At 37.4% G+C, this 27,277-nt stretch overlaps 4 non-coding genes across 4 annotated transcripts; all 4 read right to left on the reverse strand.

Moving 5' to 3' along the window:
- Window positions 1–9,606: 9,606 nt before the first annotated feature.
- TRNAC-GCA (transfer RNA cysteine (anticodon GCA)) lies at window positions 9,607–9,678 on the reverse strand. Its single transcript has one exon. It is a non-coding gene; the product is annotated as a tRNA-Cys (tRNA).
- A 6,589-nt stretch (window positions 9,679–16,267) lies between these two features.
- TRNAR-GCG (transfer RNA arginine (anticodon GCG)) lies at window positions 16,268–16,339 on the reverse strand. Its single transcript has one exon. It is a non-coding gene; the product is annotated as a tRNA-Arg (tRNA).
- A 7,552-nt stretch (window positions 16,340–23,891) lies between these two features.
- On the reverse strand, window positions 23,892–23,963 carry TRNAC-GCA (transfer RNA cysteine (anticodon GCA)). The gene has a single exon. It is a non-coding gene; the product is annotated as a tRNA-Cys (tRNA).
- Window positions 23,964–24,844: 881 nt separating this feature from the next.
- On the reverse strand, window positions 24,845–24,916 carry TRNAC-GCA (transfer RNA cysteine (anticodon GCA)). Its single transcript has one exon. It is a non-coding gene; the product is annotated as a tRNA-Cys (tRNA).
- Window positions 24,917–27,277: the final 2,361 nt, after the last annotated feature.

Here is a 27,277-nt window from a genome sequence, read left to right on the forward strand (position 1 = left end):
TTCAGGCACATACAGTGTCTCCAAGCAGTGAGACTGCATGACCCACTCTGATGAGATGTGGTGGAGTGTCAGGCTAATGTATGGCTCCCCTTTGCCACCATTGCTTGTCCAAAGATCTGTAGTTGCTGCAAACCACCTGGCTCTGCCAACAGCTTCCTGCACTTCATTTCTCAAAGCTGAATACAATTTTGGGATTTCTTTTCCAGAAAAAAATGTTCGCGATGGAAGTTCGTATTTAGGGTTCAGCTGGTTTACTAAATGCTTGAAACCTGGTCTTTCTACTATGTAATAGGGAACCATATCTTTTGCAATGAAGAAAGCAACAGCAGCATTCATTTGTTTTGCAGATTTAGAGGTACGGTCATATTTCTTTTGCTTCTCAAACATTTTTTCCATTGTATATTGAGTGAGGTTTTCTGGGGATTGGCGGCACCACTGCAAATGCAAATGCAAAAAAATTAACTCAAAAGTAAACTAAGGTAGGTAAGTTAAATTCATCTACATGTGGACAGCCCCACACACCAGCGCCAAGGCAGCAGCACCTCACCAGTTCAAGCTGGGCCTGTGTGATGCAGTGCACTGCACTAGTGCGCAATGCACATGTTAAGCTCCTAATCATGATGATTTTATTTGGTGATGAACGTTAAGTTTAAAACTAAAAATACCTTTGTACTGGATGATGCTTCTGTGGAGTCTGCTGCAGTAGTGAAAGTGGCAGGATGAGCAAGTTGTTTCCTTTTGATGGACGGCTGGGTTTCTAGAAAAAGGGCTGGATGATGCTCTCGATGATGCGTAAACATATTAGATGTGTTTCCACCCTTAGCTGAAATTTTTTTGGCACAGGCACGGCAAATGGGAAAGCCATCTTCTTTTATTTCTCCTCTGATTTTAGCGTAGCCAAAGTAGTTCCACACTGCTGAAGTTCTACGTTTCATGGGAGGGTACAGCAGCATTTCCTCACATGATGGGCCGGCGGTGTCGGTAGTGTCATGGTGTTCATCTACCTCTTCCATCATTGTTGGATTTGGTTGCTTTCACTACTTCGCCTAACAGTTGCTCTAGCTGCACTTGTATAAATCTGCCTCACTATTTGACCCTGAAATTGGAAATAAAATAGCCTTATTGACTTTTGATTCAGTCTGTGGCAGTGATTGTACAGTTACAGTACTATTCAACATCAACAAGTCACTAACTCTGATAGATTCAAGTTATTAGTCTAACTGTGAGGTCAATCCCCTCTCCTTTTAAGTAGAACCATACAAGTGCTTTTAGACTGACACACACCTAATGTGATGTCTGATGTGACATTTTACTTTACATGTCACAGACAGGAAATGGAATACATAAGGGTGAGACAAAGAAATACATACAGGTGGGTGGGCCCGGGGCCGCCGATTGAAGGCTCTTAAATAATCTGTGGCTACTGGCTATAATATAACGAGCCCCACCCACCAGCTGTATTTCTTTTGTCTCCATTATAATGTAAAAAAGAAAAGTGGAGATCCTTTTTTTGTTCCATTATAATGTCTACTCTACTCCAACAGGTGCGTGCCTCTGAATGCCATAGTCAGTCTAGTGACAAAGAAGGATTGGGAATTGGGATAGGCAAATGTGCATTTAGTGTTTCAGATCCCTGCTGGAAATCCATCTTGTGTCTTGAATCAAGAGTCAAAAGAGATGGCCACCCAGCATGGATGTGAAACACTACATGCCCAATTACCGATGGCCTGCGAAATGCCGTAGCTAAGAAGTGGCTGGAACAGATGATTGTTAAGCCAATGACTGAGGTGATAATACAGGAGGAAACTGACAGCCGCAGGGATCAAGCAAAGTCTGCAAACACAGCTATAAGTCGACTCCCAGAATGCAAAATAATGTCGACCTGAAAAATCTATTTAAGACCACTATACTTTCAGTGATTTGAAGAGATGTAATAAAATAAGTTGTGTAATAACAAACAGATATGCAGATTCTTTGCAACAAACCTCTACTATTTGGTGCATGTATACGATCATACGAGGTTAGGTTTTTAATTATTAACATATGACCCGTGAGGTAACTCGCTCACAAAGATCTTTTGTAGGACAGACTCATTTGGATGGGTAGTGGCATAGTAGTGCTGCACCAAACTTACCTTCTAACCACAATGTTAAATCATACCGGTTGGTAAGCCTGCAAGGGTCTTGGACCCTCGCAGATGTTAACACAGGGCAACAGGCCCAATCACAGAGTGTGGTTGGGGAACAAGGGGGGCAAATTGAAGGCAGGGGTGGACTGGACCAAAAGGGGCCCTGGAAATAATGTTCAAAGTGGCCCCATATTACACATTTTCAACAAGCCCAACCCTTTTCCCATGAGAAAATGTGGAAATAAAATATGTTATCACACAAAAGAGGCCCAGAGTGCAGAGGCCTACTGGAAAATCTCCAGAGTTCTCTATAGGCCAGTACACCCCTGATTGAAGGTACTGGGAATGAGTTGGAGGTTGGAATAGGAGTGAGTCTGCAAGTGCTAGAAGCGCGTTTGCAACGACAACAAAAAGTAGCCTACTTGTCCGGCATATAGTGGCAACACAATCAATAGGCCCACACAAGGCCCTTCTCCCGCTAGCAGTAGTCAGCTCATTTCTTCCTCTCTGCCCCACACATCTTACCTCAATTGTAACATGAGATGCGGAAGGCGGCGGCGCTCTGCTTTCCTACAGGCTCTCAGCCAATGCACTCTCCCCTCTGATGTACTACAAGAGGAAAATTAAATTCTTTCACCAAGGCTAGAAAAGAACAAATAGGCAGAATACATTTTACACCTTGCCCAATGAGTGTGTCCTGGTCCTTAAAACCTTCCCCTCCCAAACATGTTCCCTTCCCTCACTGCAATCTTGACATGTGGAGGACCCTTTTTTAAAATACTGGCTGGGCCCATCACTATACAGTCACACACGCATATCAGATTTCATTCTTTTATTGAATAGTACTGGTGTATTCATACATTACTGTAGCTGTAAATCAGTTCATGATATTGGAGTTTATATTTTAATCATCTAACAGAGGTAAAGTGCATACTTGCACCATTTAGTAATATACACGTGCATAATATATACCAACCAATTAATGATGCATGGGTGTATGCATAACGCAGTTCATATGCAAGTGTATGTATGTCCTTTCAAATGATATAGTTGCAACTATTCACACCAGGGTGCATGATATAGCAATCAAGAATATCTCCTAGATGAATTGTAGGGTGTATGCAAATATCAATTAGTAAGATCAGGGGGTTGCATACGAGGAGGTAAGTATATATTCTGTCCTTGTATCCAGAAGACTCGCCTGGTGCAAACATGCAGGTTTGGTTCATGTTTTGCTGTGCACCAACCCCCCTGCACAGAACTGTCGTGCACTCATTTGTGTATCGCTGGATTATATGCGGGCGAGGGCATTTCATCGAAAAAGGGCTAGGCCACCGGTTGAATAGCGCGCTCCCATTTACAACTGGCAGCTTCTCCATTTTTGTGCAATTTGCATTTTTAAAATGCAGAATATGTACATTTTCTAAGGAAAACAGTTCCTTCGTATTCAGTCCATAATAATGTGTTTGTGTGTGTGAGGGTTGCCTCCTTTAATTAACGAATGGACGCTCCGAGGGGCTAAATCAAGGATGTGCAGTAGAAGCAAGCTCACTACCACAAACCTACTCGAACAATCTTTCACATAGTGTCCCCCATCCATGACTAAGAAAATAAAGCAAAGTCTGCTGTGTGCAAATCATTTCAACATTCAACGTCGACTGGCATATATATATATATACTGTAATATATACTATATTTCTTCCAGAAGCGATGGCAACTGATAAGAAAAGATAATTGTTTAATTAGATAAGAGAGACATACATGTTTCCGCCTGGCATTGCGATTAGCAGAAAGCTAATTATGGGCGTTTTGTGATTAGAGGGATTATAAATTAGATATTAATCTGACTCCGGATTGATCCATTCATAGTTTCATCTTTTAGGAAAACACTTAATTGGAAGGCTGCTTGCGCCAGCAGGCGGAAGGTGCATTAATTAACCCCCATTTTGATCTGCTTGAGGTACAATGAAATACATTTCAAATGCGTTAGTTCAAATCAGCTGGTCATTGTTCTTTTGGTACTTCATCCAACTGCTAGGATCACAGTCAGAAAAGAGCAATATATTTGCAGTGAATTCTCACCCTAAGAGCAAATGTAACTTGCAATGTTAAAGTGTACAACCTTTGTATGTGTGCAGGGGCCACAATTGAAGCACTCGTGTTTACACCGTATTGCATGGAGCAACAGTAAACACAAGACGTGATGACGCTCCTTTCCCGTATAATGCGTTTAAACTGCATTTAGTGACCCGAACACATAATTTGAAGCAGAGAGAAGTCTCCACTATCAGATAGTAGGCCCCTAGAACTCCTGGTAGTGGTGTGGGCATAATGTGGCATGAAGGGCAAGGTGCGGGCGCCAGGGGCCAACTTGTTGCTCTTGCAATGGCTCTGCTTTGTACAGAGCTGGTCCTGACAACTTATCATGACAGCGCACATTTCCCTGCTTGATGCACACAAACGGGTTCAATTGTTTAAAAATATAGAGCTTCAAATTTTATGCATAAAAAACGCAATGCCCGTGTCAAAAAATAGCTACAAGCATTTGACTCTCACACAGTCTCTTCATGTCTCCTCTCCATCTTGTAAGTAGTACACTTCATTGGGCAGGAAATTAAGTTGTCCCTTATTAGGAGTGAAATAATCAAGCACTCTTAGCTTTTAGGCTCATATCATACTACATTCTCGACATATTGGCCTTTATTTATAAACTGTACAAGAATGGAACATGATCTATTTCAGCACATTTGTATGAAACAAGAGTGTGATGCAGTAGTTGGGTGAAGTAAGTGGGCACTGCAGTCGGTTGTCTGCAATGCTGGCTTTCCGATTCCCACACTCAGCAGTGATTCTGGATGCAGAATGCTCATGTGCACCAGAAGAAAAAACTTCTAGCTATGTGTGTCTGTATGGAACGTATATAGTACGATCCAAACCAGCACTCAATGGAGCATTGTGTAACAAAAGAAAATACAGAGAGAGAACGCTGGAAAGAACTGGGGAGGGCAGCCAGGGCAAGTAAGACGGTTTGGCCCGTGGTTCCAGTTTCACATGTAGGATCTTTCTGGAAAGTTAACTGCATGCACATGATTGATTGGTTTGAGGTTTTATAGTGTGCAACCTGTAAAGGCACTACATAATTATGAATAATACGTATGGCAGGCAGTGCTCACCTACTGTGTACTTAGGTATTGTAATGCATTGGGCGTGACGCACGTATACAAATGCATTTCAGAACAACCTTAGCACGATGCATGTTCCATATTTACCCACACCTACACATTCAAACGTGTGCGTTTTTACCTACACAAATGCTCTGCGCACGTGCCCATGAATGGCATGTATGCGTTGAGTTCTTCCCCATGGGGGGTGGGTTGCAGAGGGTGTGAGATCTGTGTTGGAGAGTTTGGAGACTCTCAGCCTCCGAACGCCTGGCTGTGAGAGTGGAAGTGGCAGAAGTGAGCGAGGCGCGTGCTATCGGGATCTGCAGAGCTTTAAAAGCACAGCGAGTGAGATTCAGTTTCGATTTCAATAAAGGATATATTGTGAATGCTAAGTGGGTATTTGTAAACGACTGGAGAGCTTTTAAAAGCACAGGGAGTGAGTGGGGTGCAGTTTCGATTTCAATAAAGGATATATTGTGAATGTGAATGCTAAGTGGGTATTTGTAAACGAGTGATTCCGTAATAGGTTACAAACACTTTTGTTTATAGGCGCGTTATAAATGCCATATCATATCATGCGCTCAGTAGCATTTCACCCTCATCTGCCAACAGGTAGATTATCGCGCACCATGCACATTCATTCAGGCTCACAATAACACAGAGAATAAAAACACATTTAATTTGCACTAACACGTGTTAAGGGCACATTCATCACTTGGGCCTAGATTTCAACAAAGGGGGAGAAGCAGGAAAGAAGGCCATGAGACGGGAGGGAAGAAAAAGAGGATAGAGGACCTGGTGTGGGGGCTGCTTACCTTCTTGGAACCTTTGAAATCTGGCACAGCACGTAGCTTTCGGAAGTGTGACAGCAGGGTTTATATGGAGCATAAACGGAGCCTCAACTGTCTCTGACAGTGACACGTGCATTGATTCCGGAATGTTCCAGCCCAGGAAAACTCCACCTCCTCCAGGCTCACTGGAGCCAGCCCAGCCCAGCCTTGGCCCGGGCCCGGGCAAACTCCACCTCCTCCAGGCTCACTGTTGCCAGCCCAGCCTGGGCAAACTCCACCTCCTCTACTCCCAGGCTTGCTGAAGCCAGCCCAGCCTAGCCTAGCCTGGGCCCGGGCCTGGGCAAACTCCACCTCCTCCAGGCTCACTGTTGCCAGCCCAGCATGGGCAAACTCCACCTCCTCCAGATTCACTGTGAACAACACAGCCAGCCCAGCCCTATATGCAATTTGCAATGCATCAGCCGAGCCAAGCCTGGGCCTGGGCAAACTCCACCTCCTCCAGGTTCACTGTGAACAACACAGCCAGCCCAGCCCTATATGCAATTTGCAATGCATTCATTGAAGTGCAGACTTGCAAAACAAAAACAACAGTTCAATCGGTTTACCGTTACAAACAAGGTAACGGTTATTTACACAAAATGAAATTGACAACGGTTTTTGTACCGGTATACCGTTACAACCCTAATTTGAACTAGGGACCTCTTGACCTGCAGTGAAATGCTCTACCCCTGAGCTATAGCCCCATTTCTCAAATGTTCACCTTTATTTATTCAGAAATATGTACAAAGTGGAAGCAACATGCAATCACCATCAAAGCAATGCATTTTCAGCCACCAAACCCTCCTTATAAGTATAAGGGGTACAAATGATGACCTTAATCTGCCTTGGTAAAATACAGTGAGGTTTCCATTGCAAGAATTCATACATTTTGTATCACATGTAGATCTTGGAACATGGAAAAAAAACTTTTGTCAAATGCACAAATTCTGCAAAACGTAACTGCTTCTCTACAGCAGTTTGTTGATTTTGTGCTAAGAGCATAGTTAAACCCAATTGTTCATTGTTTTGTATATGAAATGATGATATATCCTATTGTTTCTTACAGTGCATTGGGTTGAAAAACAGTAGAACATGATCTGTTGAAGAGGGTATATGGGTATGAAACAGGGACTTCTTGAACTACACTCCTACGCTCTACCACTGACATAAACCCTTGAATGTTGAAAACTGCCCTTTTTTAAAAAGGTGATAGAGTGGGTGACTGTATGGAACTTGTAGAACTAATGACATCAGTGCACTTCTGGTCAGCTGTACAAATTAATACATTTCATTAAGGGCATATTATTGGTTTCCACCACAGTTTTATAACATTCATATGAGCTTCCAATGGACTATTTCAAACTGATAATATCACCAGTAGAACTTGGGTGAATGTAAAACACAGCTTGTATCATACTAAGAAATCCTAACAGCTTAATGGTGTTTACCCTATGTTTCAGGTGATGATCAGGAGTATTTCAAATGTAGAAATGTGTTTCTCATTACATAAAATGCTAAGATTGTAAATGTTTTCTTCAATTTATTTAAAAAATATTTCTACAGGTAAATCAGTTGGACAAGGGGGCACCCAGATTTGAACTAGGGACCTCTTGATCTGCAGTGAAATGCTCTACCCCTGAGCTACAGCCCCATTTCTGAAATGTTCACCTTTATTTATTCAGTAATATGTACAAAGTGGAAGCAACATGCAATCACCATCAAAGCAATGCATTTTCAGCCACCCAACCCTCCTTATAACTATAATGGGTACGCAAGATGTCCTTTATCTGCCTTGGTAAAATACAGTGACGTTTCCATTGCAAGAATTCATACATTTCTTATCACATGTAGATCTTGGAACATGGAAAGAAAACTTTTGTCAAATGCACAAATTCTGCAAAACCTAACTGCTTCTCTACTGCAGTTTGTTGATTTTGTGCTAAGAGCATAGTTAAACCCAATTGTTCATTGTTTTTTATATGAAATGATGATATATCATATTTTTACTTACAGTGCATTGGGTTAAAAAACATTTTAACAGGATCTATTGAAGAGGGTATATGGTTATGAAACAGGGACTTCTTGAACTGCACTCGTACGCTCTACCACTGAGTTAAACCCTTGAATGCTGAAAACTGCCCTTTTTAAAAAAGGTGATAGAGTGGGTGACTGTATGGAACTTGTAGAACTAATGACATCAGTGCACTTCTGGTCAGCTCTACAAATTAATATATTTCATTAAGGGCATATTATTGGTTTCCACCACAGTTTTATAACATTCATATGAGCTTCCAATGGACTATTTCAAACTGATAATATCACCAATAGAACTTGGGTGAATGTAAAACACAGCTTGCATCATATGAAGAAATCCTAAACAGCTTAATGGTGTTTGTTTACCCTATGTTTCAGGAGATGATCAGGAGTATTTCAAATGTAGAAATGTGTTGCTCATTACATAAAATGCTAAGATTGTAAATGGTTTCTTCAATTTATTTAATTAAAAAAATATTTCTACAGGTAAAACAGTTGGACAAGGGGGCACCCAGATTTCAACTAGGGACCTTTTGATCTGCAGTCAAATGCTCTACCACTGAATTATATGCCCAGTTCTGAATTTTTCACCTTTATTAATTCAGTAATATGTACAAAGTTAAAGCAACATGCAATCACCATCAAAGCAATGCATTTTCAGCCACCAAACCCTCCTTATAAGTATAAGGGGTACAAAATATGTCCTTTATCTGCCTTGGTAAAATACAGTGAGGTTTCCATTGCAAGAATTCATACATTTCGTATCACATGAAGATCTTGGAACATGGAAAAAAAACGTTTGTCAAATGCACAAATTCTGCAAAACGTCACTGCTTCTCTCCTGCATTTTGTTGATTTTGTGCTAAGAGCATAGCTAAACCCAATTGTTCATTGTTTTGTATATTAAATGATGATATATCTTATATTTTCTTACAGTTCATTGGGTTGAAAAACATTTTAACATGATCTATTGAAGAGGGTATATGGTTATGAAACAGGGACTTCTTGAACTGTTTCCTACCCTCCACCACTGACATAAACCCTTGAATGCTGAAAACTGCCCTTTTTTAAAAAAGGGATAGAGTGGGTGACTGGATGGAACTTGCAGAACTAATGACATCAGTGCACTTCTGGTCAGCTGTACAAATTAATACATTTCATTAAGGGCATATTATTGGTTTCCACCACAGTTTTATAACATTCATATGAGCTTCCAATGGACTATTTGAAACTGATAATATCACCAGTAGAACTTGGGTGAATGGAATACACAGCTTGTATCATACGAAGAAATCCTAAACAGCTTAATGGTGTTTACCCTATGTTTCAGGAGATGGTCAGGAGTATTTCAAATGTAGAAATGTGTTTCTCATTACATAAAATGCTAAGATTGTAAATGTTTTCTTCAATTTAAATAAAACAATATTTCTACAGGTAAAACAGTTGGACAAGGGAGCACCCAGATTTGAACTAGGGATCTCTTGATCTGCAGTCAAATGCTCTACCACTGAGCTATACCCCCAGTTCTGAAATGTTCACTTATATTAATTCAGTATTATGTACAAAGTGGAAGCAATATGCAATCACCATCAAAGCAATGCATTTTCAGCCACCAAACTCTCCTTATAACTATATGGGGTACACAAGATGTCCTTTATCTGCCTTGGTAAAATACAGTGAGGTTTCCATTGCAAGAATTCATACATTTCGTATCACATGTAGATCTTGGAACATGGAAAAAAAATCTTTTGTCAAATGCACAAATTCTGCAAAATGTAACTGCTTCTCTACTGAAGTTTGTTGATTTTGTGCTAAGAGCATAGTTAAACCCAATTGTTCATTGTTTTGTATATGAAATGATGATACATCCTATTGTTTCTTACAGGGCATTGGGTTGAAAAACATTTTAACATGATCTATTGAAAAGGGTATATGTTTATGAAACAGGGACTTCTTGAACTGCACTCCTACGGTCTACCACTGACATAAACCCTTGAATGTTGAAAACTGCCCTTTTTTAAAAAGGTGATAGAGTGGGTGACTGTATGGAACTTGTACAACTAATGACATCATTGCACTTCTGGTCAGCTGTACAAATTAATACATTTCATTAAGGGCATATTATTGGTTTCCACCACAGTTTTATAACATTCATATGAGCTTCCAATGGACTATTTCAAACTGATAATATCACCAGTAGAACTTGGGTGAATGTAAAACACAGCTTGTATCATATGCAGAAATCCTAAACAGCTTAATGATGTTTACCCTATGTTTCAGGTGATAATCAGGAGTATTTCAAATGTAGAAATGTGTTGCTCATTACATAAAATGCTAAGATTGTAAATGTTTACTTCAATTTATTTAATTAAAAAATATTTCTACAGGTAAAACAGTTGGACAAGGGGGCACCCAGATTTGAATTAGGGACCTCTTGATCTGCAGTGAAATGCTCTACCCCTGAGCTATAGCCCCATTACTGAAATGTTCACCTTTATTAATTCAGTAATATGTACAAAGTGCAAGCAACATGCAATCACCATCAAAGCAAAGCATTTTCAGCCACCAAAACCTCCTTATAAGTATATGGGGTGCGAAGGATGTCCTTTATCTGCCATGGTAAAATACAGTGAGGTTTCCATTGCAAGAATTCATACATTTCGTATCACATGTAGATCTTGGAACATGGAAAAAAAATCTTTTGTCAAATGCACAAATTCTGCAAAATGTAGCTGCTTCTCTACTGCAGTTTGTTGATTGTGTGCTAAGAGCATAGTTAAACCCAATGTTCATTGTTTTGTATATGAAATGATGATATATCTTATTGTTTCTTACAGTGCATTGGGTTGAAAAACATTTTAACAGGATCTATTGAAGAGGGTATATGGTTATGAAACAGGGACTTCTTGAACTGCATTCCTATGCTCTACCACTGAGTTAAACCCTTGAATGTTGAAAACTGCTCTTTTTTAAAAAGGTGATAAAGTGGGTGACTGTATGGAACTTGTAGAACTAATCACATCAGTGCACTTCTGGTCAGCTTTACAAATTAATACAGTTCATTAAGGGCATATTATTGGTTTCCACCACAGTTTTATAACATTCATATGAGCTTCCAATTGACTATTTCAAACTGATAATATCACCAGTAGAACTTGGGTGAATGTAAAATACAGCTTGTATCATATGAAGAAATCCTAAACAGTTTCATGGTGTTTACCCTATGTCTCAGGAGATGATCAGGAGTATTTCAAATGTAGAAATGTGTTGCTCATTACATAAAATGCTAACATTGTAAATGTTTTCTTCAATTTATTTAATACAAAAAAATTTCTACAGGTAAAACAGTTGAACAAGGGACACGCAGATTTGAACTAGGGACCTCTTGATCTGTAGTCAAATGCTCTACCACTGAGATATATCCCCAGTTCTAAAAAGTTCACCATTATTAATTCAGTAATATGTACAAAGTGCAAGCAACATGCAATCACCATCAAAGCAATGCATTTTCAGCCACCAAACCCTCCTTATAAGTATAAGGGGTACCAAAATGTCCTTTATCTGCCTTGGTAAAATACAGTGAGGTTTCCATTGCAAGAATTTATACATTTCGTATCACATGTAGATCTTGGAACATGGAAAAAAAACGTTTGTCAAATGCACAAATTCTGCAAAACGTAACTGCTTCTCTACTGCAGTTTGTTGATTGTGTGCTAAGAGTATAGTTAAACACAATTGTTCATTGTTTTTTATATGAAATGATGATATATCCTATTGTTTCTTACAGTGCATTGGGTTGAAAAACATTTTAACAGGATCTATTGACGAGGGTATATGGTTATGAAACAGGGACTTCTTGAACTGCACTCCTATGCTCTACCACTGAGTTAAACCCTTGAATTCTGAAAACTGCCCTTTTTTAAAAAGGTGATAGAGTGGGTAACTGTATGGAACTTGTAGAAGTAATGACATCAGTGCACTACTGGTCAGCTGTACAAATTAATACATTTCATTAAGGGCATATTGTTGGTTTCCACCACAGTTTTATACCATTCATATGAGCTTCCAATGGACTATTTCAAACTTATAATATCACCAGTAGAACTTGGGTGAATGTAAAACACAACTTGTATCATATGAAGAAATCCTAAACAGTTTCAAGGGGTTTACCCTATGTTTCAGGAGATGATCAGGAGTATTTCAAATGTAGAAAGGTGTTGCTCATTATATAAAATGCTAAGATTGTAAATGTTTTCTTCAATTTATTTAATAAAAAAAATATTTCTACAGGTAAAACAGTTGAACAAGGAGGCACCCAGATTTGAACTAGGGACCTCTTGATCTGCAGTCAAATGCTCTACCACTGAGCTTTACCCCCAGTTCTGAAACCTTCACCTTTATTAATTCAGTAATATGTACAAAGTGCAAGCAACATGCAATCACCATCAAAGCAAAGCATTTTCAGCCACCAAACCCTCCTTATAAGTATATGGGGTGCGAAGGATGTCCTTTATCTGCCTTGGTAAAATACAGTGAGGTTTCCATTGTAAGAATTCATACATTTCGTATCACATGTAGATCTTGGAACATGGAAAAAAAATCTTTTGTCAAATGCACAAATTCTGCAAAATGTAGCTGCTTCTCTACTGCAGTTTGTTGATTTTGTGCTAAGAGTATAGTTTAACCCAATTGTTCATTGTTTTTTATATGAAATGATGATATATCCTATTGTTTCTTACAGTGCATTGGGTTGAAAAACATTTTAACAGGATCTATTGATGAGGGTATATGGTTATGAAACAGGGACTTCTTGAACTGCTCTCCTATGCTCTACCACTGAGTTAAACCCTTGAATGCTGAAAACTGCCCTTTTTGAAAAAGGTGTTAGAGTGGGTGACTGTATGGAACTTGTAGAACTAATGACATCAGTGCACTTCTGATCAGCTGTACAAATTAATACATTTCATTAAGGGCATATTATTGGTTTCCACCACAGTTTTATAACATTCATATGAGCTTCCAATTGACCATTTCAAACTGATAATATCACCAGTAGAACTTGGGTGAATGTAAAACACAGCTTGTATCATATGAAGAAATCCTAAACAGTTTCATGGTGTTTACCCTATGTTTCAGGAGATGATCAGGAGTATTTCAAATGTAGAAATGTGTTGCTCATTACATAAAATGCTAACATTGTAAATGTTTTCTTCAATTTATTTAATACAAAAAAATTTCTACAGGTAAAACAGTTGAACAAGGGACACGCAGATTTGAACTAGGGACCTCTTGATCTGTAGTCAAATGCTCTACCACTGAGATATATCCCCAGTTCTAAAAAGTTCACCATTATTAATTAAGTAATATGTACAAAGTGCAAGCAACATGCAATCACCATCAAAGCAATGCATTTTCAGCCACCAAACCCTCCTTATAAGTATAAGGGGTACCAAAATGTCCTTTATCTGCCTTGGTAAAATACAGTGAGGTTTCCATTGCAAGAATTTATACATTTCGTATCACATGTAGATCTTGGAACATGGAAAAAAAACGTTTGTCAAATGCACAAATTCTGCAAAACGTAACTGCTTCTCTACTGCAGTTTGTTGATTGTGTGCTAAGAGTATAGTTAAACACAATTGTTCATTGTTTTTTATATGAAATGATGATATATCCTATTGTTTCTTACAGTGCATTGGGTTGAAAAACATTTTAACAGGATCTATTGACGAGGGTATATGGTTATGAAACAGGGACTTCTTGAACTGCACTCCTATGCTCTCCCACTGAGTTAAACCCTTGAATTCTGAAAACTGCCCTTTTTTAAAAAGGTGATAGAGTGGGTAACTGTATGGAACTTGTAGAAGTAATGACATCAGTGCACTACTGGTCAGCTGTACAAATTAATACATTTCATTAAGGGCATATTGTTGGTTTCCACCACAGTTTTATACCATTCATATGAGCTTCCAATGGACTATTTCAAACTTATAATATCACCAGTAGAACTTGGGTGAATGTAAAACACAACTTGTATCATATGAAGAAATCCTAAACAGTTTCAAGGGGTTTACCCTATGTTTCAGGAGATGATCAGGAGTATTTCAAATGTAGAAAGGTGTTGCTCATTATATAAAATGCTAAGATTGTAAATGTTTTCTTCAATTTATTTAATAAAAAAAATATTTCTACAGGTAAAACAGTTGAACAAGGAGGCACCCAGATTTGAACTAGGGACCTCTTGATCTGCAGTCAAATGCTCTACCACTGAGCTTTACCCCCAGTTCTGAAACCTTCACCTTTATTAATTCAGTAATATGTACAAAGTGCAAGCAACATGCAATCACCATCAAAGCAAAGCATTTTCAGCCACCAAACCCTCCTTATAAGTATATGGGGTGCGAAGGATGTCCTTTATCTGCCTTGGTAAAATACAGTGAGGTTTCCATTGTAAGAATTCATACATTTCGTATCACATGTAGATCTTGGAACATGGAAAAAAAATCTTTTGTCAAATGCACAAATTCTGCAAAATGTAGCTGCTTCTCTACTGCAGTTTGTTGATTTTGTGCTAAGAGTATAGTTTAACCCAATTGTTCATTGTTTTTTATATGAAATGATGATATATCCTATTGTTTCTTACAGTGCATTGGGTTGAAAAACATTTTAACAGGATCTATTGATGAGGGTATATGGTTATGAAACAGGGACTTCTTGAACTGCTCTCCTATGCTCTACCACTGAGTTAAACCCTTGAATGCTGAAAACTGCCCTTTTTGAAAAAGGTGTTAGAGTGGGTGACTGTATGGAACTTGTAGAACTAATGACATCAGTGCACTTCTGATCAGCTGTCCAAATTAATACATTTCATTAAGGGCATATTATTGGTTTCCACCACAGTTTTATAACATTCATATGAGCTTCCAATTGACCATTTCAAACTGATAATATCACCAGTAGAACTTGGGTGAATGTAAAAAACAGCTTGTATCATATGAAGAAATCCTAAACAGTTTCATGGTGTTTACCCTATGTTTCAGGAGATGATCAGGAGTATTTCAAATGTAGAAATGTGTTGCTCATTACATAAAATGCTAAGATTGTAAATGTTTTCTTCAATTTATTTAATTAAAAAAATATTTCTACAGGTAAAACAGTTGGACAAGGGGGCACCCAGATTTCAACTAGGGACCTTTTGATCTGCAGTCAAATGCTCTACCACTGAATTATATGCCCAGTTCTGAATTTTCCACCTTTATTAATTCAGTAATATGTACAAAGTTAAAGCAACATGCAATCACCATCAAAGCAATGCATTTTCAGCCACCAAACCCTCCTTATAAGTATAAGGGGTACAAAATATGTCCTTTATCTGCCTTGGTAAAATACAGTGAGGTTTCCATTGCAAGAATTCATACATTTCGTATCACATGAAGATCTTGGAACATGGAAAAAAAACGTTTGTCAAATGCACAAATTCTGCAAAACGTCACTGCTTCTCTCCTGCATTTTGTTGATTTTGTGCTAAGAGCATAGCTAAACCCAATTGTTCATTGTTTTGTATATTAAATGATGATATATCTTATATTTTCTTACAGTTCATTGGGTTGAAAAACATTTTAACATGATCTATTGAAGAGGGTATATGGTTATGAAACAGGGACTTCTTGAACTGTTTCCTACCCTCCACCACTGACATAAACCCTTGAATGCTGAAAACTGCCCTTTTTAAAAAAGGGATAGAGTGGGTGACTGGATGGAACTTGCAGAACTAATGACATCAGTGCACTTCTGGTCAGCTGTACAAATTAATACATTTCATTAAGGGCATATTATTGGTTTCCACCACAGTTTTATAACATTCATATGAGCTTCCAATGGACTATTTCAAACTGATAATATCACCAGTAGAACTTGGGTGAATGGAATACACAGCTTGTATCATACGAAGAAATCCTAAACAGCTTAATGGTGTTTACCCTATGATTCAGGAGATGATCAGGAGTATTTCAAATGTAGAAATGTGTTTCTCATTACATAAAATGCTAAGATTGTAAATGTTTTCTTCAATTTAAATAAAACAATATTTCTACAGGTAAAACAGTTGGACAAGGGAGCACCCAGATTTGAACTAGGGATCTCTTGATCCGCAGTCAAATGCTCTACCACTGAGCTATACCCCCAGTTCTGAAATGTTCACTTATATTAATTCAGTATTATGTACAAAGTGGAAGCAATATGCAATCACCATCAAAGCAATGCATTTTCAGCCACCAAACTCTCCTTATAACTATATGGGGTACACAAGATGTCCTTTATCTGCCTTGGTAAAATACAGTGAGGTTTCCATTGCAAGAATTCATACATTTCGTATCACATGTAGATCTTGGAACATGGAAAAAAAATCTTTTGTCAAATGCACAAATTCTGCAAAATGTAACTGCTTCTCTACTGAAGTTTGTTGATTTTGTGCTAAGAGCATAGTTAAACCCAATTGTTCATTGTTTTGTATATGAAATGATGATATATCCTATTGTTTCTTACAGGGCATTGGGTTGAAAAACATTTTAACATGATCTATTGAAAAGGGTATATGTTTATGAAACAGGGACTTCTTGAACTGCACTCCTACGGTCTACCACTGACATAAACCCTTGAATGTTGAAAACTGCCCTTTTTTAAAAAGGTGATAGAGTGGGTGACTGTATGGAACTTGTACAACTAATGACATCATTGCACTTCTGGTCAGCTGTACAAATTAATACATTTCATTAAGGGCATATTATTGGTTTCCACCACAGTTTTATAACATTCATATGAGCTTCCAATGGACTATTTCAAACTGATAATATCACCAGTAGAACTTGGGTGAATGTAAAACACAGCTTGTATCATATGCAGAAATCCTAAACAGCTTAATGATGTTTACCCTATGTTTCAGGTGATAATCAGGAGTATTTCAAATGTAGAAATGTGTTGCTCATTACATAAAATGCTAAGATTGTAAATGTTTACTTCAATTTATTTAATTAAAAAATATTTCTACAGGTAAAACAGTTGGACAAGGGGGCACCCAGATTTGAATTAGGGACCTCTTGATCTGCAGTGAAATGCTCTACCCCTGAGCTATAGCCCCATTACTGAAATGTTCACCTTTATTAATTCAGTAATATGTACAAAGTGCAAGCAACATGCAATCACCATCAAAGCAAAGCATTTTCAGCCACCAAAACCTCCTTATAAGTATATGGGGTGCGAAGGATGTCCTTTATCTGCCATGGTAAAATACAGTGAGGTTTCCATTGCAAGAATTCATACATTTCGTATCACATGTAGATCTTGGAACATGGAAAAAAAATATTTTGTCAAATGCACAAATTCTGCAAAATGTAGCTGCTTCTCTACTGCAGTTTGTTGATTGTGTGCTAAGAGCATAGTTAAACCCAATGTTCATTGTTTTGTATATGAAATGATGATATATCTTATTGTTTCTTACAGTGCATTGGGTTGAAAAACATTTTAACAGGATCTATTGAAGAGGGTATATGGTTATGAAACAGGGACTTCTTGAACTGCATTCCTATGCTCTACCACTGAGTTAAACCCTTGAATGCTGAAAACTGCTCTTTTTTAAAAAGGTGATAAAGTGGGTGACTGTATGGAACTTGTAGAACTAATCACATCAGTGCACTTCTGGTCAGCTGTACAAATTAATACAGTTCATTAAGGGCATATTATTGGTTTCCACCACAGTTTTATAACATTCATATGAGCTTCCAATTGACTATTTCAAACTGATAATATCACCAGTAGAACTTGGGTGAATGTAAAATACAGCTTGTATCATATGAAGAAATCCTAAACAGTTTCATGGTGTTTACCCTATGTCTCAGGAGATGATCAGGAGTATTTCAAATGTAGAAATGTGTTGCTCATTACATAAAATGCTAACATTGTAAATGTTTTCTTCAATTTATTTAATACAAAAAAATTTCTACAGGTAAAACAGTTGAACAAGGGACACGCAGATTTGAACTAGGGACCTCTTGATCTGTAGTCAAATGCTCTACCACTGAGATATATCCCCAGTTCTAAAAAGTTCACCATTATTAATTCAGTAATATGTACAAAGTGCAAGCAACATGCAATCACCATCAAAGCAATGCATTTTCAGCCACCAAACCCTCCTTATAAGTATAAGGGGTACCAAAATGTCCTTTATCTGCCTTGGTAAAATACAGTGAGGTTTCCATTGCAAGAATTCATACATTTCGTATCACATGTAGATCTTGGAACATGGAAAAAAAATCTTTTGTCAAATGCACAAATTCTGCAAAATGTAACTGCTTCTCTACTGCAGTTTGTTGATTTTGTGCTAAGAGCATAGTTAAACCCAATTGTTCATTGTTTTGTATATTAAATGATGATATATCTTATTGTTTCTTACAGTGCATTGGGTTGAAAAACATTTTAACAGGATCTATTGAAGAGGGTATATGGTTATGAAACAGGGACTTCTTGAACTACACTCCTACGCTCTACCACTGACATAAACCCTTCAATGTTGAAAACTGCCCTTTTTTAAAAAGGTGATAGAGTGGGTGACTCGATGGAACTTGTAGAACTAATGACATCAGTGCACTTCTGGTCAGCTGAACAAATTATTACATTTCATTTAAGGCATATTATTTGTTTCCACCACAGTTTTATAACATTCATATGAGCTTCCAATGGACTATTTCAAACTGATCATATCACCAGTAGAACTTGGGTGAATGTAAAACACAGCTTCTATCATATGAAGAAATCCTAAACAGCTTAATGGTGTTTACCCTATGTTTCAGATGATGATCAGGAGTATTTCAAATGTAGAAATGTGTTGCTCATTACATAAAATGCTAAGATTGTAAATGTTTACTTCAATTTATTTAATTAAAAAAATATTTCTACAGGTAAAACAGTTGGACAAGGGGGCACCCATATTTGAGCTAGGGACCGTTTGACTTGTAGTGAAATGCTCTACCCCTGAGCTATACCCCCATTTCTGAATTGTTCACCTTTATTTATTCAGTAATATGTACAAAGTGGAAGCAACATGCAATCACTATCAAAGCAATGCATGTTAAGCCACCAAACCCTCCTTCTAAGTATAAGGGGTGCGAAGGATGTCCTTTATCTGCCTTGGTAAAATACAGTGAGGTTTCCATTGCAAGAATTCATACATTTCGTATCACATGTAGATCTTGGAACATGGAAAAAAAATCTTTTGTCAAATGCACAAATTCTGCAAAATGTAACTGCTTCTCTACTGCAGTTTGTTGATTTTGTGCTAAGAGCACATTTAAACCCAATCGTTCATTGTTTTGTATATGAAATGATGATATCCTATTGTTTCTTACAGTGCATTGGGTTGAAAAACATGTTAACAGGATCTATTGAAGAGGGTATATGGTTATGAAACAGGGACTTCTTGAACTACACTCCTACGCTCTACCACTGACATAAACCCTTCAATGTTGAAAACTGCCCTTTTTTAAAAAGGTGATAGAGTGGGTGACTCGATGAAACTTGTAGAACTAATGACATCAGTGCACTTCTGGTCAGCTGTACAAATTAATACTTTTCATTAAGGGCATATTATTGGTTTCCACCACAGTTTTATAACATTCATATGAGCTTCCAATGGACTATTTCAAACTAATCATATCACCAGTAGAACTTGGGTGAATGTAAAACACAGCTTGTATCATATGAAGAAATCCTAAACAGCTTAATGGTGTTTACCCTATGTTTCAGGTGATGATCAGGAGTATTTCAAATGTAGAAATGTGTTGCTCATTACATAAAATGCTAAGATTGTAAATGTTTACTTAAATTTCTTTAGTTAAAAAAATATTTCTACAGGTAAAAGAGTTGGACAAGGGGCCACCCATATTTGAACTAGGGACCTTTTGATCTGCAGTGAAATGCTCTACCCCTGAGCTAACCCCCATTTCTGAATTGTTCACCTTTATTTATTCAGTAATATGTACAAAGTGGAAGCAACATGCAATCACTATCAAAGCAATGCATGTTCAGCCGCCAAACCCTCCTTATAAGTATAAGGGGTGCGAAGGATGTCCTTTATCTGCCTTGGTAAAATACAGTGAGGTTTCCATTGCAAGAATTCATACATTTCGTATCACATGTAGATCTTGGAACATGGAAAAAAAATCTTTTGTCAAATGCACAAATTCTGCAAAATGTAACTGCTTCTCTACTGCAGTTTGTTGATTTTGTGCTAAGAGCATATTTAAACCCAATCGTTCATTGTTTTGTATATGAAATAATGATATACCCTATTGTTTCTTACAGTGCATTGGGTTGAAAAACATGTTAACAGGATCTATTGAAGAGGGTATATGGTTATGAAACAGGGACTTCTTGAACTACACTCCTACGCTCTACCACTGACATAAACCCTTCAATGTTGAAAACTGCCCTTTTTTAAAAAGGTGATAGAGTGGGTGACTCGATGGAACTTGTAGAACTAATGATATCAGTGCACTTCTGGTCAGCTGTACAAATGATTACATTTCATTTAAGGCATATTATTGGTTTCCACCACAGTTTTATAACATTCATATGAGCTTCCAATGGACTATTTCAAACTGATCATATCACCAGTAGAACTTGGGTGAATGTAAAACACAGCTTGTATCATATGAAGAAATCCTAAACAGCTTAATGGTGTTTACCCTATGTTTCAGGTGATGATCAGGAGTATTTCAAATGTAGAAATGCGTTGCTAATTACATAAAATGCTAAGATTGTAAATGTTTACTTCAATTTTTTTAGTTAAAAAAATATTTCTACAGGTAAAACAGTTGGACAAGGGGGCACCCAGATTTGAACTAGGGACCTTTTGATCTGCAGTGAAATCCTCTACCCCTGAGCTACACCCCCATTTCTGACATTTTCACCTTTATTTATTCAGTAATACGTACAAAGTGGAAGCAGCATGCAATCACCATCAAAGAAATGCATTTTCAGCCACCAAACCCTCCTTATAAGTATAAGGGGTACAAAAGGTGTCTTTTATCTGCCTTGGTAAAATACAGTGAAGTTTCCATTGCAAGAATTCATGCATTTCATATCACATGTAGATCTTGGAACATGGAAAAAAAATCTTTTGTCAAATGCACAAATTCTGCAAAATGTAACTGCTTCTCTACTGCAGTTTGTTGATTTTGTGCTAAGAACATAGTTAAACCCAATTGTTCAGTGTTTTGTAAATGAAATGATGATATATCCTATTGTTTCTTACAGTGCATTGGGTTGAAATACATTTTAACAGGATCTATTGAAGAGGGTATATGGTTATGAAACAGGGACTTCTTGAACTACACTCCTACGCTCTACCACTGACATAAACCCTTCAATGTTGAAAACTGCCCTTTTTTAAAAAGGTGATAGAGTGGGTGACTCTATGGAACTTGTAGAACTAATGACATCAGTGCACTTCTGGTCAGCTGTACAAATTAATACATTTCATTAAGGGCATATTATTGGTTTCCACCACAGTTTTATAACATTCATATGAGCTTCCAATGGACTATTTCAAACTGATCATATCACCAGTAGAACTTGGGTGAATGTAAAACACAGCTTGTATCATATGAAGAAATCCTAAACAGCTTAATGGTGTTTACCCTATGTTTCTGGTGTTGATCAGGAGTATTTCAAATGTAGAAATGTGTTGCTCATTACATAAAATGCTAAGATTGTAAATGTTTACTTCAATTGATTTAGTTAAAAAAATATTTCTACAGGTAAAACAGTTGGACAAGGGGGCACCCAGATTTGAACTAGGGACCTTTTAATCTGCAGTGAAATCCTCTACCCGTGAGCTATAGCCCCATTTCTGAAATGTTCACCTTTATTCATTCAGAAAATATGTACAAAGTGGAAGCAACAAGCAATCACCATCAAAGCAATGCATTTTCAGCCACCAAACCCTCCTTATAAGTATAAGGGGCACAAAAGATGTCCTTTATCTGCCTTGGTAAAATACAGTGAGGCTTCCATTGCAAGAATTCATACATTTCATATCACATGTAGATCTTGGAACATGGAAAAAAACTTTTGTCAAATGCACAAATTCTGCAAAACGTAACTGCTTCTCTACTGCAGTTTGTTGATTTTGTGCTAAGAGCATAGTTAAACCCAATTGCTCATTGTTTTTTATATGAAATGATGATATATCCTTTTGTTTCTTACAGTACATTGGGTTGAAAAACATTTTAACAGGATCTATTGACAAGGGTATATGGTTATGAAACAGGGACTTCTTGAATTGCACTCCTACGCTCTACCACTGAGTTAAACCCTTGAATGTTGAAAACTGCCCTTTTTTAAAAAGGTGATAGAGTGGGTGACTGTATGGAACGTGTAGAACTAATGACATCAGTGCACTTCTGGTCAGCTGTACAAATTAATACATTTCGTTAAGGGCATATTATTGGTTTCCACCACAGTTTTATAACATTCACATGAGCTTCCAATTGACTATTTCAAACTGATAATATGACCAGTAGAACTTGGATGAATGTAATACATAGCTTGTATCATACAAAGAAATCCGAAACAGCTTAATAGTGTTTACCCTATGTTTCAGGAGATGATCAGGAGTATTTCAAATGTAGAAATGTGTTGCACATTACATAAAATGCTAAGATTGTAAATGTTTTCTTCAATTTATTTAATTAAAAACATATTTCTACAGGTAAAACAGTTGGAGAAAGGGGCAGCCAGATTTGAACTAGGGACCTCTTGATCTGCAGTCAAATGCTCTACCACGGAGCTATCCCCCCAATTCTGAATTGTTCACCTATATAAATTCAGTAATATGTACAATGTGGAAGCAACATGCAATCACCATCAAAGCAATGCATTTTCAGCCACCAAACCCTCCTTATAACTATAAGGGGTACACAAGATGTCCTTTATCTGTCTTGGTAAAATACAGTGAGGTTTCCAGTGCAAGAATTCATACATTTCGTATCACATGTGGATCTTGGAACATGGAAAAAAAAACTTTTGTCAAATGCACAAATTCTGCAAAACGTAACTGCTTCTCTACTGCAGTTTGTTGATTTTGTGCTAAGAGCATAGTTAAACCCAATTGTTCATTGTTTTTTTATATGAAATGATAATATATCCTATTGTCTCTTACAGTGCATTGGGTTGAAAAACATTTGAACAGGATCTATTGAAGAGGGTATATGGTTATGAAACAGGGACTTCTTGAACTGCACTCCTACGCTCTACCACTGACATAAACCTTTGAATGCTGAAAACTGCCCTTTTTAAAAAAAGTGATAGAATGGGTGACTGTATGGAACTTGTAGAACTAATGACATCAGCGCACTTCTGGGCAGCTGTACAAATTAATACATTTCATTAAGGGCATATTATTGGTTTCCACCACAGTTTTATAACATTCATATGCCCTTCCAATGGACTATTTCAAACTGATAATATCACCAGTAGAACTTGGGTGAATGTAATACACAGCTTGTATCATACGAAGAATTCCGAAACAGCTTAATGGTGTATACCCTATGTTTCCGAAGATGATCAGGAGTATTTCAAATGTAGAAATGTGTTGCTCATTACATAAAATGCTAAGATTGTAAATGTTTACTTCAATTTATTTAATTAAAAAAATATTTCTACAGGTAAAACAGTTGGACAAGGGGGCACCCAGATTTGAACTAGGGACCGCTTGATCTGCAGTCAAATGCTCTACCACTGAGCTATACTCCCCGTTCTAAAATGTTCACCTTTATTAATTCAGTAATATGTACAAAGTGGAAGCAACATGCAATCACCATCAAAGCAATGCATTTTCAGCCACCAAACCCTCCTTATAAGTATATGGGGTGCGAAGGATGTCCTTTATCTGCCTTGGTAAAATACAGTGAGGTTTCCATGCAAGAATTCATACATTTCGTATCACATGTAGATCTTGGAACATGGAAAAAAAAACTTTTGTCAAATGCACACATTCTGCAAAACTTAACTGCTTCTCTACTGCAGTTTGTTGATTTTGTGCTAAGAGCATAGTTAAACCCAATTGTTCATTGTTTTTTTTATATGAAATGATGATATATCCTATTGTTTCTTACAGTGCATTGGGTTGAAAAACATTTGAACAGGATCTATTGAAGAGGGGATATGGTTATGAAACAGGGACTCCTTGAACTGCACTCCTACCCTCTACCACTGACATAAACCCTTGAATGCTGAAAACTGCTCTTTTTAAAAAGGTGATAGAGTGAGTGACTGTATGGAACTTGTAGAACTAATGACATCAGTGCACTTCTGGTCAGCTGTACAAATTAATACATTTCATTAAGGGCATATTATTGGTTTCCACCACAGTTTTATAACATTCATATGCGCTTCCAATGGACTATTTCAAACTGATAATATCACCAGTAGAACTTGGGTGAATGTATACACAGCTTGTATCATATGAAGAAATCCGAAACAGCTTAATGGTGTTTACCCTATGTTTCCGGAGATGATCAGGAGTATTTCAAATGTAGAAATGTGTTGCTCATTACATAAAATGCTAAGATTGTAAATGTTTTCTTCAATTTATTTAATTAAAAAAATATTTCTACAAGTAAAACAGTTGGACAAGGGGGCACCCAGATTTGAACTAGGGACCTCTTAATCTGCAGTCAAATGCTCTACCACTGAGCTATATCCCCAGTCCTGAAATGTTCACCTTTATTTACTCAGTAATATGTACAAAGTGGAAGCAACATGCAATCACCATCAAAGCAATGCATTTTCAGCCACCAAACCCTCCTTATAAGTATAAGGGGTACAAAAGATGTCCTTTATCTGCCTTCGTAAAATACAGTGAGGTTTCCAGTGCAAGAATTCATACATTTCGTATCACATGTGGATCTTGGAACATGGAAAAAAAAACTTTTGTCAAATGCACAAATTCTGCAAAACGTAACTGCTTCTCTACTGCAGTTTGTTGATTTTTTGCTAAGAGCATAGTTAAACCCAATTGTTCATTGTTTTGTATAACAAATGATGATATATCTTATTGTTTCTTACAGTGCATTGGGTTGAAAAGCATTTTAACAGGATCTATTGAAGAGGGTATATGGTTATGAAACAGGGACTTCTTGAACTGCACTCCTACCCTCTACCACTCACATAAACCCTTGAATGCTGAAAACTGCCCTTTTTTAAAAAAGTGATAGAGTGGGTGACTGTATGGAACTTGTAGAACTAATGACATCAGTGCACTTCTGGTCAGCTGTACAAATTAATACGTTTCATTAAGGGCATATTATTGGTTTCCACCACAGTTTCATAACATTCATATAAGCTTCCAATGGACTATTTCAAACTGATAATATCACCAGTAGAACTTGGCTGAATGTAATACACAGCTTGTATCATAAGAAGAAATCCGAAACAGCTTAATGGTGTTTACCCTATGTTTCAGGAGATGATCAGGAGTATTTCAAATGTAGAAATGTGTTGCTCATTACATAAAATGCTAAGATTGTATGTTTTCTTCAATTTATTTAATTAAAAAATATTTCTACAGGTACAACAGTTGGACAAGGGGGCACCCAGATTTGAACTAGGGACCTCTGAATCTGCAGTCAAATGCTCTACCACTGAGCTATATCCCCAGTTCTGAAATGTTCACCTTTATTTACTCAGTAATATGTACAAAGTGGAAGCAACATGCAATCACCATCAAAGCAATGCATTTTCAGCCACCAAACCCTCCTTATAAGTATAAGGGGTACAAAAGATGTTCTTTATCTGCCTTCGTAAAATACAGTGAGGTTTCCAGTGCAAGAATTCATACATTTCGTATCACATGTAGATCTTGGAACATGGAAAAAAAAACTGTTGTCAAATGCACAAATTCTGCAAAATGTAACTGCTTCTCTAGTGCAGTTTGTTGATTTTGTGCTAAGAGCATAGTTAAACCCAATTGTTCATTGTTTTGTATAAGAAATGATGATATATCTTATTGTTTCTTACAGTGCATTGGGTTGAAAATCATTTTAACAGGATCTATTGAAGAGGGTATATGGTTATGAAACAGGGACTTCTTGAACTGCACTCTTACCCTCTACCACTCACATAAACCCTTGAATGCTGAAAACTGCCCTTTTTTAAAAAAGTGATAGAGTGGGTGACTGTATGGAACTTGTAGAACTAATGACATCAGTGCACTTCTGGTCAGCTGTACAAATTAATACATTTCATTAAGGGCATATTATTGGTTTCCACCACAGTTTCATAACATTCATATAAGCTTCCAATGGACTATTTCAAACTGATAATATCACCAGTAGAACTTGGCTTAATGTAATACACAGCTTGTATCATACGAAGAAATCCGAAACAGCTTAATGGTGTTTACTCTATGTTTCAGGAGATGATCAGGAGTATTTCAAATGTAGAAATGTGTTGCTCATTACATAAAATGCTAAGATTGTATGTTTTCTTCAATTTATTTAATTAAAAAAAATATTTCTACAGGTACAACAGTTGGACCAGGGGACACCCAGAGTTCAACTAGGGACCTCTTGATCTGCAGTCAAATGCTCTACCACCAAGCTATACCCGCAGTTCTAAAATGTTCACCTTTTTTAATTCAGTAATATGTACAAAGCCAAATCTTGGCTCTTTGACCAGCAATAGCTGTGTCAGACATCGGTCCTACTTACCCAACCCGCCTGTTCCCCTGCATGATTTCCGGTCTGCTACCTTTCCCAACTACCTCAGGGATACTTCCTCTGCAGAGCCTAGGGTCACTGTACCATGTGTAAGATATGTAATTTTTAAGTTTGTTTATTATGCTGTATTGTTATACTTTTTTGTAATTTATCTCCCTGTATGTTCTTTTATTGCAACCCTGTACAAATTGCGCCCTGATGCCCCCGGGCCTGATGGTCTGCGCATTATAAACAAATACAAATGCAAGCAACATGCAATCACCATCAAAGCAATGCATTTTCAGCCACCAAACCCTCCTTATAAGGATATGGGGTGCGAAGGATGTCCCCTTTATCTGCCTTAGTAAA

This window comes from Ambystoma mexicanum, unplaced genomic scaffold, assembly GCF_040938575.1.
Source record: "Ambystoma mexicanum isolate Mex_15411 unplaced genomic scaffold, UKY_AmexF1_1 Mex_scaf84, whole genome shotgun sequence".
NCBI lineage: Eukaryota > Metazoa > Chordata > Amphibia > Caudata > Ambystomatidae > Ambystoma > Ambystoma mexicanum.